At 34.9% G+C, this 15,909-nt stretch overlaps 1 protein-coding gene across 5 annotated transcripts in view; it reads right to left on the bottom strand.

Moving 5' to 3' along the window:
• Positions 1 to 15,909, bottom strand: part of TUSC3 (tumor suppressor candidate 3) — a 195,891-nt gene that overhangs the window by 30,828 nt on the left and 149,154 nt on the right. The window lies entirely within an intron of this gene.

The raw sequence follows: 15,909 nt of genomic DNA, 5'->3' as shown, positions 1-15,909 counted from the left end.
TCTGTGTACTGTCATCAATTCTACCGTGGCATTTTCATGTAAAAGCTGCTCTTGATACTCTTAGCTAAACTGTCTTTATTTCCATCTCTAATTTCTCAGTAAATTAGAGGTGTGTTAAGCTATATTTTTAAAGCACAGTTTCAAGCAAACTGGCTAAAAAATAGCCATTTCTGGTTTATTGACATTATAGCTTCTGAGAAATCTTATGTTTTCTTTTTGTTCTACTAAATATTACAAATGACCAAAGTGTAGCAAAACAAATACAAATACTATAAACCATGTGCTTGACATTATTTCAAGTCTGATTAAAAACTAAGACTCTCAGGATTAAGACATGAAGGTCTAATTCTGATAATTTTAACATTATAGATAATAACAAATACTCCCCAAAAAACCCCCAACCATACCAAGTAGTAATAATAACTATCATATATTAAGCACTCATTTTGGGTGGAACACATGTTTTAGATGCATTATATTATTTATTTCTAATAATACTATATGGCAGGTATTTTTATTATAGTCATTTTATGAATAAGGTAACCAAGGCTTAAGAGAGGTGAAGAAATTTGCCCATTTTCACATCTGGTATATGCAAAATTTGTGATTTGAAATTAGGTCTGTTTAAGTTCAGATCCTGATCTCATTATATTGCCTTGTTATTTGCTGGACAGTTGATTGGACGCTTCAATATGTTATCCCATCATACCTTAACCATATAAAATAGTTATTATCACTTCATATTCCAAATAAGGAAATGGAGATTTAGAAAAATTAATTTAAGATTGCACATTTAGTGATTGGTGGAATTAGGACTGTAGCTAAATTAGATAACCTCCAAGGTGGCAAGAGTGGGTATCTTTGCTTGTTCCAGATTTGGGAGGAGAACACTTTCAGCTGTTGGTTTGTCATAAATAGCTTTTATTGAGATACTTTCCCTCTTTACCCACTTTGGTAAAAAGTTTTATCATGAATTGATGTTGAATTTTGTCAAATGCTTTTTATGTATATGTTGAGATAATCGTGTGTGGTTTTTTTTACTTGTTTTTTTGTTAATGTTGTATATTACATTGATTTTGTGTATACTGAACCATCCTTGTGAATTTGGGATGAATTCCAACTTGGTTGTGGTGTATGACCTTTTTTACGTGTTGCTGGATTTGGTTTGTTCTATTTTTTTTTTTTTTTTGAGAATTTTTGCAGCTATATTCAGATAGTGGCCTATAATTTTCTTTTTTTCTTTTCTTTTTCCCAACCGACAATGATGCATTTAATTCCACAATAGTGGCAATTGTTTTGTGTACTCTTTTTTTTTTTTTCCAAAAGTGGATCATATCAGATATACCTTTTTGGGGCATGGATTCTTTCTTCTAAGTTTTATTGAGCTATAGTTGATTTACATTGCGATAAATTCTGCTATACAACAAAGTGATCAAAGTGATTCAGTTATACATGTCTATGATATCCATTTTTTTCCCCTCAGATTATTTTCCCATATAGGTTATTACAGAATATTGGGTAGAGTTCTTTGTAATATACAGCAGATTCCCCCTGAACATCCATATACAATAGTGTGTATATGTCAATCTCAAATGCCTAATCCATCTCTGCCTCCCAGTTGTCTCCTTTGGTAACCATAAGTTTCTTTTTTGAAGTATGTGAGTCTTTTTCTCTTTTGTAAATAAGTTCATTTTTATCACTAAAGATTTCACATGTAAGTGGTATAATGTTTGTCTTTATCTGACTTCACTTAGTATGGTAATTTCTAGTTGCATTCATGTTGCTGCAAATAGCATTATTTCATTTTTATGGCTGTTATTCCATTGCATATATGTACCACATCTTCTTTATCCATTCCTCTGTTGATGGACATTTAGGTTGCTTCCATGTCTTAGCTATTGTAAATATTGCTGCAATGAACTTTGGGGTGCATGTATCTTTTCAAATTACGGCTTTCTCCAGATACATGCTCAAGAGTGGGATTGCTGGATCATATATTATAGTTCTATTTTGAGTTTACTGAGGAACCTCCAAACTGTTTTCAATAGTGGTTGTACCAATGTACATTCCAGACAACAGTGTAGGAGGCTTCCCTTTTCTCCACTTCCTTTCCAGCATTGTTTGTAGTCTTTTTGATGACAGCCATTTTGACTGGTGTGAAGTGATAGTTCATTGTGTTTTTGATTTGCATTTCTCTAATAATTAGCAATGATAAGCATTTTTACATGTGTTCTTTGGCCATCTGTATGTCTTTGGAGAAATGTCTACTTAGACCTTCTGCCTACTTTTTTGACTGGGTTGGTTTTTTTTGACACTGAGCTGTATGAGTTGTTTGTATTATTATTGGAGATTAATTCCTTGTCAGTCACACTGCAAATATTTTCTCCTGTTGTGTAGGTTATTTTTTTGTTTTGTTTATGGTTTCCTTTGCTGTGCAGAAGCTTATAAGTTTGATTGGGTGCCATTATTTCATTTTTTATTTTCATTACTCTAGGAGGTGGATCTGAAAAGATACTAACACAGTTTATGTTGAGGAGTATTCTGCCTATGATTTCCTGTAAGAGTTTTATAGTATCTGGTCTTACATTTAGGCCTTTAATCCATTTTGTGTTTATTTTTTTTTTTTGGTATGGTGTTAGAGAATGTTCGAATTTCATTCTTTTACATGTAACTGCCCAGTTTTCCCAGCACTACTTACTGAAGAGACTGTCTTTCCTCCATTGTATATTCTTGCCTCCTTTGTCACAGATTAGTTGACAATAGGTGCATAGGTTTATTTCTGGGCTTTCTATCCTGCTTGTCTATATTTATGTTTTTGTGCCACTACCATACTGTTATGATAACTATAGCTTTGTAACATAGACTGAAGTCAGGGAACTTGACTCCTTCTGCTCCTTTTTTCTTTCTCAAGATTGCCTTGGCTATTTGAGATCTTTTGTGTTTCCATACAAATTTAACATTTTTTGTTCAATTTCTGTGAAAAATGCCATTGGTAATTTGACAAGCATTGCACTGAATCAGTAGGCTGCCTTGGGTGATACAGTAATTTTGACAATATTGAGACTTACAATCCAAGAACATGATATATCTTTCTACCTGTCTGTGTCATCTTGAATTAATTTCAACAGCATCTTATAGTTTTTGGAGTACAGGATTTTTCCTCCTTAGGTAGGTTTATCCCTAGGTATTTTATTCTCTTTGATGTAATGGTAAATGGGATTGTTTCCTTAATTTCACTTCCTGGTCTTGTGTTTTCAGTGTATAGAAATGTAAGAGATTTCTTTACATTAACCACAGATTTGCCAATTCATTGATGAGCCCTAGTAGTTTTTTGAAAGCTTCTTTAGAATTTTCTATGTACAGTATCATGTCATCTGCAAACAGTAACAGTTTTGCTCCTTCCTTTCCAATTTCCTTTCCTTTTATTTCTTTTTCTATTCTGATCGCCATAGCTAGGACTTCCAAAACCATGTTGAATAATACTGGCAAGAGTGGACATCCTTGTCTTGTTCCTGGTATTAGTGGAAAAGCTTACAGCTTTTCACTGCTGTGAATGTTAGCTGTGGGGTTTGTTGTATATGGCTTTTATTATATTGAGAAAGGTTCCCTTCATGCACACTTTCTGGAGGTTTCTTATCATAAATGGGTGTTGACTTTTGTTAAAAAGCTTTTTCTGCATCTAATGAAATGATCATACTGTTTTTGTTCTTCACTTTGTTTATGTGATATATCACACTGTTTTGTGGATATTGAAAAATCCTTGCATCCTTGGGTTAAATCCCACTTGATCATGGTGTATAATCCTTTTAATGTATTGTTGGATTTGATTTGCTAGTATTTTGTTGAAGATTTTTGCATCTATATTCATCAGTGATATTGGCTTATAAATTGTCTTTTTTGGTGGTTATCTTTGTCTGGTTTTGGTATTAGTGTGATGATGGCTTCATAGAATTTCTTTGGGAGTATTCCCTTGTCTTTAATCTTGTGGAAAACTTTGAGAATGCTTGGTATAAGTTCTTTTTTGTACATTTGGTAGAATTCTCCTGTGAAGACATCTGGTCCTGGACCTTTGTTTGTAGGGAGTTTTTAAAAAATTATTATTACATATTCTATGTCACTTCTACTGATCAGTCTGTTCAAATTATCTATTTCTTCTTGATTAAATTTTGGTGGGCTGTAATGTTTCTAGAAAGTCATCCATTTCTTCTAGGTTGTCATATTTATGGGCATATAATTATTCATAGTATTCTCTATTTTTTTTCTCTGCAGTATCAGTTGAGATTTCTCCTTTTTTATTTATTTTGTTTATTTGGGTTCTTTCTCTTTTCTTATTGGTGAGCCTGGTCAAGGGTTTGTCAATTTTGTTTATTGTTTCAAAGAAACAGGTCTTGGTCTTATTGATTTTTATTTTTTTAATCTCTATTTTATTAATTTCCTCTCTGATATTTATGATTTCCTTCTTTCTGCTGACTTTAGGTTTTGTATGTCCTTCTTTTTCTAATTTTTTAGGCAGTTTCATTTTTTGAGATCTTTTCTCCCTCTCCCTCTCTCTCTTTCTTTCATTCAAGGCCTGCTATTCCTTGTGTTTATTATCACTTCACAAATAGGTATCTTTTTTCCTCTTTGATCTGTATACTGACTTAAAATTTAAGTGGTTATTTCCAATTGTGATTCTCATGGGATCTTGCCACTCCCTTCTGGCCTGCAGCATTTCTGTAGAGAAATCACTGAAAGCCTTATGGGAGTTCCCTCGTAATTAACTCTGTTTTCCTCTCACTGCTTTTAAAATCTTCTCTTTATCTTTAACTGGTTTTATTATATCTTGGAGTAGGTCTGTTTGAGTCCATCTTGTTTGGGACTCTTCTGTGTTTCCTGTATCGAGATATCCATTTCCGTCTTTAGATTTGGAAAGTTTCCAACCGTAATTTCTTCAAACACATTTTCAGTCCTCTTTTTCTTCTCCTTCTGGGATCACTATTATCCATATATTGGCACACTTTATATTATCCCATAGATCTCTTATGTTGCTTTCATTGTTTAAAATTGGTTTTCTGCCTACTATCCTGATTGGATGATTTCCACTAATTCTATCTTCCAAGTCACTTATTCATTCCTCTGCATTATTCATTTTCCTGTTCATTGTCTTTAGCTCAGCTTTTGTCTCAGCAAAATGAATTTTCTAATTTTTCTTAGTTCCTCATTGTTTCTAGCTTATTTTTAAACATAATCTGCATTTCTGTCAATAGTCTCTTAATTCCTTCAGTATTTTCATTACCTCCTTTTTCAACTCAGTAGCTATTAGATTGAAGAGGTCTTTTTCATTGTTTACTTCTTCAGGGGAATTCTCCTGTTTTTTAAACTGGGAATGGTTCCTCTCTTTCATTATGCTTATATTTCTCTTATTCTGTGAGTTTAAGGGAAACAGTTATCTATTATAGTATTGGAGGACTATTTATATGTGGGAGCATCCCTGGGTAGCTCACGTGGGCTTACTTTTTTTCTTTTTTTTTTTTTTTTTTTGGCATGAGGGCTACTTTTGGTTTGGATGGCTGTCCCTTTCCTCAGTATTTGCAGACCATCATCCCTTTGATGGGGGTGTGAAGGTACATATGGCTCATGTGTGCTCCCAAGGGAGCTGATGGCAGCGGGCATCAGCAGGCCACAGGTGCCCAGGGGGGTGGGGGTGATGGGTGATGCCTGTCTCAGAGCCCTCAGTGGCATTAGGCTGCACCAACCTCTGGAGTCTGATATGGCAATATCAGCTTGTGCCCACTCCCAAAGGCTGCACCAGTGGTGCCTGCTGCCTGAGGAGCCCGTTCATAGAGAAAGAAGTTCCTATGGCATCCCTGCCTCCCTCCCCTGGCATTCCTCAACAATGGCACCTTATTTCCCTGGCAGTTGCAGGCCTCCTTCCATACTCTCTGTCTATGGAGCACCGAAACCTGCTCCCAGACTGTTTCCATGTAGCTGACCCTACTCTCTCACTGGGTCTGACTTCCAAAGCCCGCGCCTCAGAACCCAGACCCCTCCTGCCCCAGAGGCTCAGGCTAAGGTGCAGAGGGTTGCAGCACTGACCATACGTGTGGTTCTTTGCCCTCTTCAGAACAGTGGCTGCACTTTTCTCTGAGCCTTTGAAGCTCCCCTTCTGCCCTAGCTGATCTCCTCACTATTCAGGGGGCCTCTCAGTGTACAGAAGCCTTTTCTCTTTTACAGCTCCCCACCCTAGGGGTGCTGGTCCCATCCTGATTCCCTTTTCTCTCTTCTCTTTCTCTGCTATTTTTGCCCCCTTCTGTCCTACCCAGTTATGTGGTTTTTTTTTTTTTTTTTTTTTTTGCACTTTTGGAAGTCTCCTGCTAGTGTTCAGTAGATGTTCTTTAGAATTGTTCTACATGAAGTTTTTATTTATTTATTTAATGTATTTGTGGGAGAAGGTATGCTCCATATCCTCCGCCATCTTGACCTGATGTCCTACTTACCATTTCTATCCTGATGTTTCCCATATTGGTATCTCCAGCTTGGTCCTCTGAACTTGTGTATGGTTTGCTCTACATTCATCTCCATTTGGTAGTCACTAATAGAAAGCCTAAAACTTAAAATGGTCAACACCAAACTTGATATGCCTCCTTTTCTATTTCAGAAACAGCAACTTAGTTTTTCCAATTGTTTAGGCCAAACCTTGGAATTATCTTTGTCTCTTCTTATCCCCTCTCTTTCCATACATCCTGTCATTTAGAAAATAATGTTGATTCTACTTTCAAAATTCATCCCAAATTCAACCACTCATTACTACTTCCAGGAAGTACTGGCAAAGAAGCCTGAGGATAAGGTCCAAGCATCATTGCCTTGTCCAAGCAGTCATCATCTCTTGCCTAGATTACTGTAATAGCCTCCTTTGTTCTCCCTGACTCTATCTAGTCCATCAGTAGATTAATCCAGTTCAAACTAATCAGATGTATCAATACCCTACTCAGAACTATTCAATTCTTTCTCACTTATGTGAGAAAAATATCACATGCACTCTATCTTCAGCTTCCAGTAATAATAGCAAAGGACCTACAGATCTCTCTGTAATTTAAAAACATAGCTAGGGTTAAAGGAAAAAAAAATCTACACTTGGTCCTGAGACTCAACATTTCACTACAACTGATCTATAACACGTGGGGCTTATTTATATACATGAGGCAGTACAGAGCAAAGTGTCTGAGACAGTCCTGATTCTCCTACTTGCTACCACTGTGTTATCCTGAACAAATTACTTAACTGAAGTGATCTCTTCCTATCAGGAACAGGAAGACATTCCTCAACATACTGTCCTACAAATCAAATAAGTTAATGTCACATTAAATAGTGCAGTACTTGGCTTTCACTATAGTAAATAATCAAAAATAATCAATGACAAATCATTTTAAAGTCTCTATTCCAAACAATTTGATCTGTATCTTCTAAACATTAGGTGTGCATGCTTAAAAACCAACCTCAAATTCATTTATTTTCACAGGTGAATTGTGTGTTGATATTTTTAAAAGATGATTCAGGAACCTAAACTAACATTGACTTTTGTCCATTTCCTTTAGTCATCAAATACTTCAAGACCCGATACTCCAACATACTGTAGGATTTAATAAACTAGAATTCAGTTGATGACTTTTCATTGAGCAATTATTATACACTATGCACTGATTGAGGCAACAGAGAGCAAGTGAAACAGAAACCAAACCAAAAAAAAAAAAAATGCTGTCACAAGTTTACACATTCAAACTATGAGAACACATTTTGTGTACTAAAGTGCAACAGAGAGCTTACTGACACAGGCTAAAAGGACCAAGTGTGCTAAGACCATACTGGAACAAGAATAAAAGAACAAATTATCATCCCAGAAGACTTAATTATTGACTTTGGATAGGTATCTTTCATTTTGGGGGTTGCCTAAAGCAATGACAATACAATTCAAAACAAACAAAGTTTAAAATTTTAAGCTAGTCTTAAAAATTTGCATTTAGCCGATGTTAAATTTGTATTTAACATACCTTAAGAAAAAGGAATATTGAGTAATGAATTTCTTTACAGCTTTATTAGCATGATGTTCATTTATATTCTTTCCCTCTCTGATTTTTACTAATTTTGACAAGGAAAATATCAGTAGTTGATGAAAATTTAGTCCTAGCTATACATTTAACTTGTATCTATAAGCACAATGCATTTGGAGATCAGATGACTAGTCAGAAAGAAAATTTACATGCTCTTTTTATTGAATAGTCTCTTTTCTGTGGAGACAAATGCTTTGACAAATCATTAATATAAATATTCTTCATTCGTCCAGTCAATTGAACATTTACTTCATGGCACATTGTACCAAGATCAAATGAAAAGGATGGTTACTTCAAATTACTTTATCAGAAAGTTCATCTGAAGGCCAGTTTTATTTAGAAAAAAAGTAGATGATTTGAAGTTTGGATAGCAAAATATAAAATGAATAACATATATGAATAATTTTCTTCTTAATTTCAAGTAACATACTTGAAAATAAAAATTAGTATATTTAAGTACAATAGTTCTCCTATACAGTAGCATGAAAAAAGGAAGTGGCAATTAAGCTAAATATAGTAATATATCAATAGATGAAAAAATCTCATTCCATGTAACTTATTCCTAACTTCTGTGGAAGATGGTATCAGTAATTATGCTCTGCTTTTTCAATATTAATTTAAAATTGTGTTGGTAGTGAGTGATCACTAAGAAGTCCTTTTATATATGTAATCGTTTGAAAAGACCAATAAGTGGTTGTGTGGGGAGCCATTGTATCAAAAAGCATAATGAACTCAGAGTCAGGTGTCTTGGTTTCTATTGCTGAATATGTCTATTCAGTATAAGAAACCAATAGTTAGTCTTGGACAGTTCAATCATTTGAGTCTCAGTTTCTTAATCTGTAAAATAACTACATTGAAATTGATTGCACCATGAAAATAGGGTAGTATAGTAGTTTACAAAATGCATTTCAGTCAAAATGCCTAAATTGGTATCCCTATCCTGATTCTGCCCCAGGTGTGACCTTGAATAAAATTACTCTAAACCTCAAAATGTTATAATGGAAAAACAAAATATGACAAGAGAATTAGATAATAAAGGTAAAATACATAGCATCAGACCTAAAACCCAGTAAGTAGACAATAAATGTTATCTGTCAATACCGTATTACTCATCTAAGATTCAAATGAATTTAAAAATTTTACTTAGTCACATGACCCAGAGATGAGCATAATGTCCACTGACTTTTGCCTATTGTTAGTCAATTAACAGTAGGCTTTGTCTGGGGGGCTAAATTCTCCTGCAAGTGAATAATTTTCCTTTAAAACTTCTTACTTAAATCTCTAATATATCAATATTAATATTGTCAGCCTTGGAGTAGAAAGAAGCAAGATATAGATAACCAATCTGTTTGATGAATCCTAGTAAAGACTATTTCAGTATTGACTATTAAATGCTCTTTGGAGCAAAACCAAATACTAACATAAGCAGAGTACAAAAAAGTTGTTCGGTAATATACATAAGCCAGGAAATAAGTCTTTTGAAGACTTCCTAATACATAGGTTCAAATTAGTTATTTCTCCCTTACTTACTGATAAAATATACACTGGTATCTATTTGGCTTAAGTTCCACACTAGAAAAAAATAATAAAGGTGTCCTCACAGCAATCCCAGAGAGATGTGACTTTGAATTTTGAAAATTTAGAAAATGTGACTTACTTAAAAAGAATCATTTATGACACCAGGAAAATGGCAAATGAAAACTTAGATTTGATATTGTCTGGTGCTACCTGAATGACAGTTTCTATTCAAGGTCAAATCCACAAATTCACTTTTGGTCCCTTCTTTCATTTTAAAACGCATGACTGCAAAATGAACCAGCAGCTAGAGAAAACACTGCTGTGATTATCTTTTACCATCTACATGAATTCTTTCTATTCAGTCTTTTCATGCAGTTTGACTTAAATCGGTATGAAATGTAAATTTTCTTTTTGTCCATTTCCTTACCTTCTTCTTGCATTCATCGTGAAAAATTACCTGTGTGAATCCTTTTACCCTTTTTCCATCCCTTATGAGGTAGTAATATCTCTTAGTACAAGGGCAGAGACACTTGAGATTTAAAAAAAATCTTCATTATCAACACAAAAATAGAATGTAGGGTGAATATCCTGTATTTTCTTTGACAACACTTCCAAGGAGTCAAAAGGGTTGCCTCATTGCTTTTAAACATACTTATGTCTTTAAAATTAATTTTGTCTATTTAAGATTTGCCAATAAAGATCCACTCCTTCCTGATCAAAGCCTATATAAAAAATCTCTTTTTTATATGATAGAATCAATCTTTTTTAACCATTAACTCTAAATAAAGAAGATGCTATTATAAAATACATAAATTAGTAGAAATGCAGTAATAACACCTGAGGCCTGAGTCTCCTTTGTATGAACCCAGAATACTAAAATGAAATCATCTTTATTTCAGTTTCTTTCTGAGAATATTAACATCTAGGAAGACTCTTTCAAAATGTTAAGACAAGATATACTACCTTATTTAGTTTTAAACTCGATACAAATACTTAAAGGCACTCTATGATCTTCCCATTGTTATGATATTAAAATCTTGCTTAAGATGGAATCAATTAATCGAGTCTTTAGTGGGAAAAAAACAAAACAAAACTGCGAGAGCAGGCAAGCAAGCAGGCTGGCAAATGGGAGTATCCTGGGTCACCAATGCTGCTGCACAAAACCAGTTGAAATCCCAAGGCACTTAACACTCTGACATGCTAATAAAAGCTTTCTCTACTTCTTGATAGCTACATATTTCTAGCCCTTTGCTTAGGGGTCCTCTTTTTATTCACCACACTACATAAATTTCTCTGAGGTACACTAGTTCTTGCTAGGCTGCTACACCAAATGGCAGATGTGATACAGACCATACAATAGCTAGGCCAGGTCCTTCTGTATTTGCCTGAAAGAAGAGATATAAATAGGTATTATCTACATCCAGGTGGCAAAGAATGCCACTGTGTTTGATTTCCCCGGAGGCCATACATATCTAGAGCTTGAAATTCCTAATCTGTCATTAAATGTTTGGCTTAAACTAAAAAAATGATTATGGGGAGTTCCCGTCGTGGTGCAGTGGTTAACGAATCCGACTAGGAACCATGAGGTTGCGGGTTCGGTCCCTGCCCTTGCTCAGTGGGTTAAGGATCCGGCGTTGCCGTGAGCTGTGGTGTAGGTTGCAGACGTGGCTTGGATCCTGTGTTGCTGTGGCTCTGGTGTAGGCCAGTGGCTACAGCTCCGATTCAACCCCTAGCCTGGGAACCTCCATATGCCACGAGAGCGGCCCAAGAAAATGGCAAAAAGACAAAAAAAAAAAAAAAGATTACAACAGAAATAAAATAAAACAGTTCTTCATGAAAATGGTAAATCTGATTACTTGCCAAAGTGTTCTGCCTGTCAGCTATTTGCAGTAATGTTAGGTTGACTGAAATGTTAGGGTGTCTTTTAGCCCTAATTCACTTGGACTTACTACATGGCTGGTTGTGGATGTGACCTGGAATGTGACCTGCCAAGGACTTCTGCAATTTTTCTTATCCTATTTGAGGATCAAAAAGGTTGACCACTCAGCCTAGGTCAGTGATTCTCAAAATATGTATGCATGAAATTCACCTGGGGTTTTTAATTAAACAAATTCTCAGATTTCAAACATGGAGATTCCAAAGCAATAGGTCTGTGGTAGGACCAGAAACTGGCGCTGTTGATGAGCTGAAAGCCATTTGTACATACCTACATTTGGCAAGAGACTGTCTGAGAAGAGGGAAATTTGTCATCTTGTGAAACTGTCACAAAGGCTACTTACTAGTAGGATGTTTTCTGAATCAGTTTTGGTTTTTTTTTTTTAATCTTAAAAGAATTTCTATATATTTAGAGAAAACTACTATTATGAGATATTTTGGTATTTTTAAGCAATAACAGAACTGCTATTTTAAATGTAGTTTAGGGCTCCATGGAGACAAGTCTATAAAAACAGTGCTAGCTGCAAATTGAGCCCACGCCAACAGAAGAAACAACATGATATTTAACAGGCAAGTGAGCGAAAGATCACAGCATAGGTCTAAAAACTTAAGTTTAAATCATCCAGTCCAGTTTTCTAAGAGATTATCTAGACTACTGCAGGACACATGGTCAAGAGTAAGAGAGACAGAAACTGAGCCTACTGGGAAGGGAGGAACGGAATGCTGGGCCAACACCTCTTAGCCAGGGACACAGCACTGGGCAGGCAGTACTGTGACTGTGGCCCCAGGCCAGGAAGGGTGTGACTGGTCTTAGTCAAACCCTTCTCTGCAAAAAGTTGTCAGCCCTGACGGCACAGTGGAGAAATCACTCTCCTTATGAGCTTTACCTTACTGTCAGTGTCAGTAAGACTGGCAGTTCATGTATCATAAGCGGGGTGGGGAGAAAAAGGAACAACATAACAATGACAACACACTCCAGGCAAAACTAAGGAAATCCTAAGCAGAATAGGCTGAAATGGTTCATTCTTATTGCCCCTCCCTAGAAAGTCAGGCAATGGGAACCCAGAGTGCAGGGCTGAGAAACTCTACAGATCCTCTGAAACTTCTCTAAGCCCCAGACATTGGTGTGATAGCTACTGGGGGCAAACTGTGTTTGGAGAAGCACCTTTTACTTTTTGATTAAAACTGACAATACAACTGATGAGAGAGCTTATATACATTGTGCTTTCAAAATGTTGAGAAGTTAAAGATATGATAACATAGTAAGACTAAGTTTCTTCTGAGTGTACAGCAAAAACTTATAAGGTCCTACGACTCAGCTTCTAAGTAATTTTAGTAGTTAATATTTTCTTGAAAACACATTTCTAGACTTATAATAGACTTTGTTTTATTCACTAATAAAAGAAAATATGAAATTCACAGTATAATTATGCTCACAGAATTTTTTTTGGTAACTAAAGTATTAAGTTCAAAATGAAAAGTTATTTGTTATATACTTCATTTTAAAATCAACTGAATAGCTTTTGATATGAGATACATTAAATATTTAAATCTACAATGCAAAAGTTTTGCATTTGTATAATACAACAAATATTTGGGTTTTTAAAATTTTTATCCTTGGGGGAAAAAAAAAAATCAACCATCAAGGAAGATAACTATTCTTGGTCATTATTATGAACATAATCTAAAATGCAAGAATAACAACAATAAATACAACTAATGTAGCTTAAAATATTCCCATCACTAAATATTTTGCATCTGTGATTTCTCTAAGAAATGCATTATAAAGAGAATTTCTCTTTTACTCTATTCTAGCCTTAGAAATAAATTGAATGATTTCCCCCAGGAAAAGCCATTTAATCTCTTTAGTTCATTTTCCTGATAAAGATCAAATTTTTTTTTTTTTTTTTTTTTTACTTATGGGGCTACTAGGTGATAAAGAGATGTTATCATCAAAAAAGTCTATAAAATGTGTGAAAAAAAATAAAAAAGGGACCACTGTTTTTCAAAGCATTGTTAAGCATGTTATTTGTGAAAATGGGTGTTAACATCTTCACTCTCCATGCTCACGTGATAATTCTTTGATTATCCTATATATGTAGCATATTCATGTGGATGACAAGTATCCTGCGTGGCGAAGCAATTCCACCTTCTGATCACAGTCTTATACTTGGTATTTTTTCATGTCACTGCCTAACTAATTGCAACATGAGCAGAATATTGCTCAGTCTGGGTCCCATTACATCAGGCTGAACTATCTGCTATGAATGTTTTGGTAATTCAGTTCCTCAGACGGCTTTAGTTCATATCCTTGAAAGTTCTCTTGTCTTAAGAATGACACTTTTCCTAAAGTTCAACTAATGCCAATTGCTTTAGAAGTCAGGTCTCATCCATTTGTCCAGGATCACTGCATTCTGATGAGCAAGTCTGGAAAATCACTGCCTCTAAATCTTTAACATCAGAGGCTTTATCCTGACATTTGATATAAAATATAGCACAGTGGTATAATAAATGAAACCTGTCTAAGAAGTGAAAACGATGCTGATAAGGATTCAGATATTGGACCCATCTAACTCTGCTGACAGTACCACAGTTTTGCAGGCCTTGAGAATGGGTTTAACTAATGATGGATGTTACCGGTTGAACAAGCTCATCTATCAAATAAGACATCAAATTCTTGGTGTAATTTTCTATTTCTTTAAGCTTAATATTTGACAGCTTCAAATCAACAGCATTTATCTTCACATTTAATGAGTTAACAATGTAATTCAGGTATATTAGAAGTTATATGTGTATGTGTGTGTGTGTGTGTGTGTTTGTGTGCGTGTGTATGTATATATATGCTAATATACAATGTCTGGTCCTACCATAAAAACTACAGCAGCAACAGAGCAGTCATCTTCCACAGAAGCAACACACTGCTGGTAACTCTGGATACAAACCAGGCTGCTGGCTGTAGGATTGGATGTGTTGCTTAACTGACCTATGGTTCAGTTTCCTCATTTGTAAAGCAAGGATGTTATAATAACTTAAAGCTTTTAGAAAAGTATGACATGAAGTAAGCCATCATTAAGTGTTGGCTATTATTGTTATATTTATTTATTCCACCTATATTTATTGAACGCCTAGTGTGTGATAAGTACATCTCTAGGCACCTGAGATAAGAGCGAACAGAGAAGCTATCCCTGGCCTCATGGGGTGCATAGTGTAGTGTTTGTGCATGAGCCTTGGGGGCAAGGAGCCTGAAAAAGATAAAAAAAAAAAAAAAAGCTTAACGGGAATGGATAATGACAAAGAGAATATGGTTGGAAAGAAGAGGATGGAGTTTCTGAAGAAACACTGATCTCAGTGTCCTTGTGAGACCAGTTAAGTCCCTGGAAGAGGGTGTTTTAATAGGGAAATATGAGAGATCCAGGAGAATGGACAAGAAATGAAGATCAGCGTAATCAGGAATAAGAGAATAGAAGAAACTGAATTCAATGATATTAATTTCAAGTTTGAGAGCCTGGTTTTGGAAATGTTACACATTCTGATGAGGTTTTTAAGTAGTTCCTAAATGAGCAGTTGACGTGGAATGAATAGGTAGGTTACAGAATTTAAAGAGACAAAATGATGATATGAAGCCAGTATGCTAGAAGAACTGACAGCATGGGTGTTCTGAAAACAAGATTGAAAAAAAAAAAATCCTATCATGTCTGAAGACAGAAGAATGCATTAGATAACTTTTAAAAATCCTTTAAGATCCTCTAATCTTATTTTTCAAGGAAGTAACTATGTGATTATCTCCAATATTGTAGAAAATAGATGATACTTTCCAGAAAAAGTATAAATGACACGAAGACTATAATATTCAATCCTAAGAAATAAAAAACATAACATCATTTACAGAAATACTGCAAATCAACCTGATGGGATTTTTTTCTTCTTGAAAATATTAAAAAATGAAAGGCTGCACAACTCTAATTTATCCTACTTAATTAGAATTAATATATCATATTGTGGTTACTGCACTATTTTCTTAATGAATCACAGTAATATGTATTCATAGTTTCTTATTTATGGTTTCCTTCCAGTTCCTAAAAATATAGTAAAAACCTGACTGTCAAACATGTGGGAGAAGGAAGGTACATATTTAAAAACAAATTCTCAAATTAGAATAACTCTAAGTGTCAAGTAAAATTTTTTCAGGTGGAAAACATGTTCAGTAAAAGATAAAATAATATTGGCAATTAGCATCATCTTTTTGGAATAAACAATCAAGCTACTGTTGTTCACGTCAAGACATTTTCTTGAGCAAATTAAACAAAACTTAGTCAAAACTCTTTAATGCTTTAATTTGCTTAGTAAACCAGGCCTGCATAGTATAATA

The sequence above is a fragment of the Sus scrofa genome, chromosome 17 (genome assembly GCF_054392235.1).
Source record: "Sus scrofa isolate SSC_HxYL_T2T_F1_AM1 chromosome 17, Sscrofa_HxYL_maternal_Yorkshire_Landrace_v2.0, whole genome shotgun sequence".
Taxonomy (NCBI): Eukaryota; Metazoa; Chordata; class Mammalia; order Artiodactyla; family Suidae; genus Sus; species Sus scrofa.
This window is presented reverse-complemented; position numbering and strand designations above follow the sequence as displayed.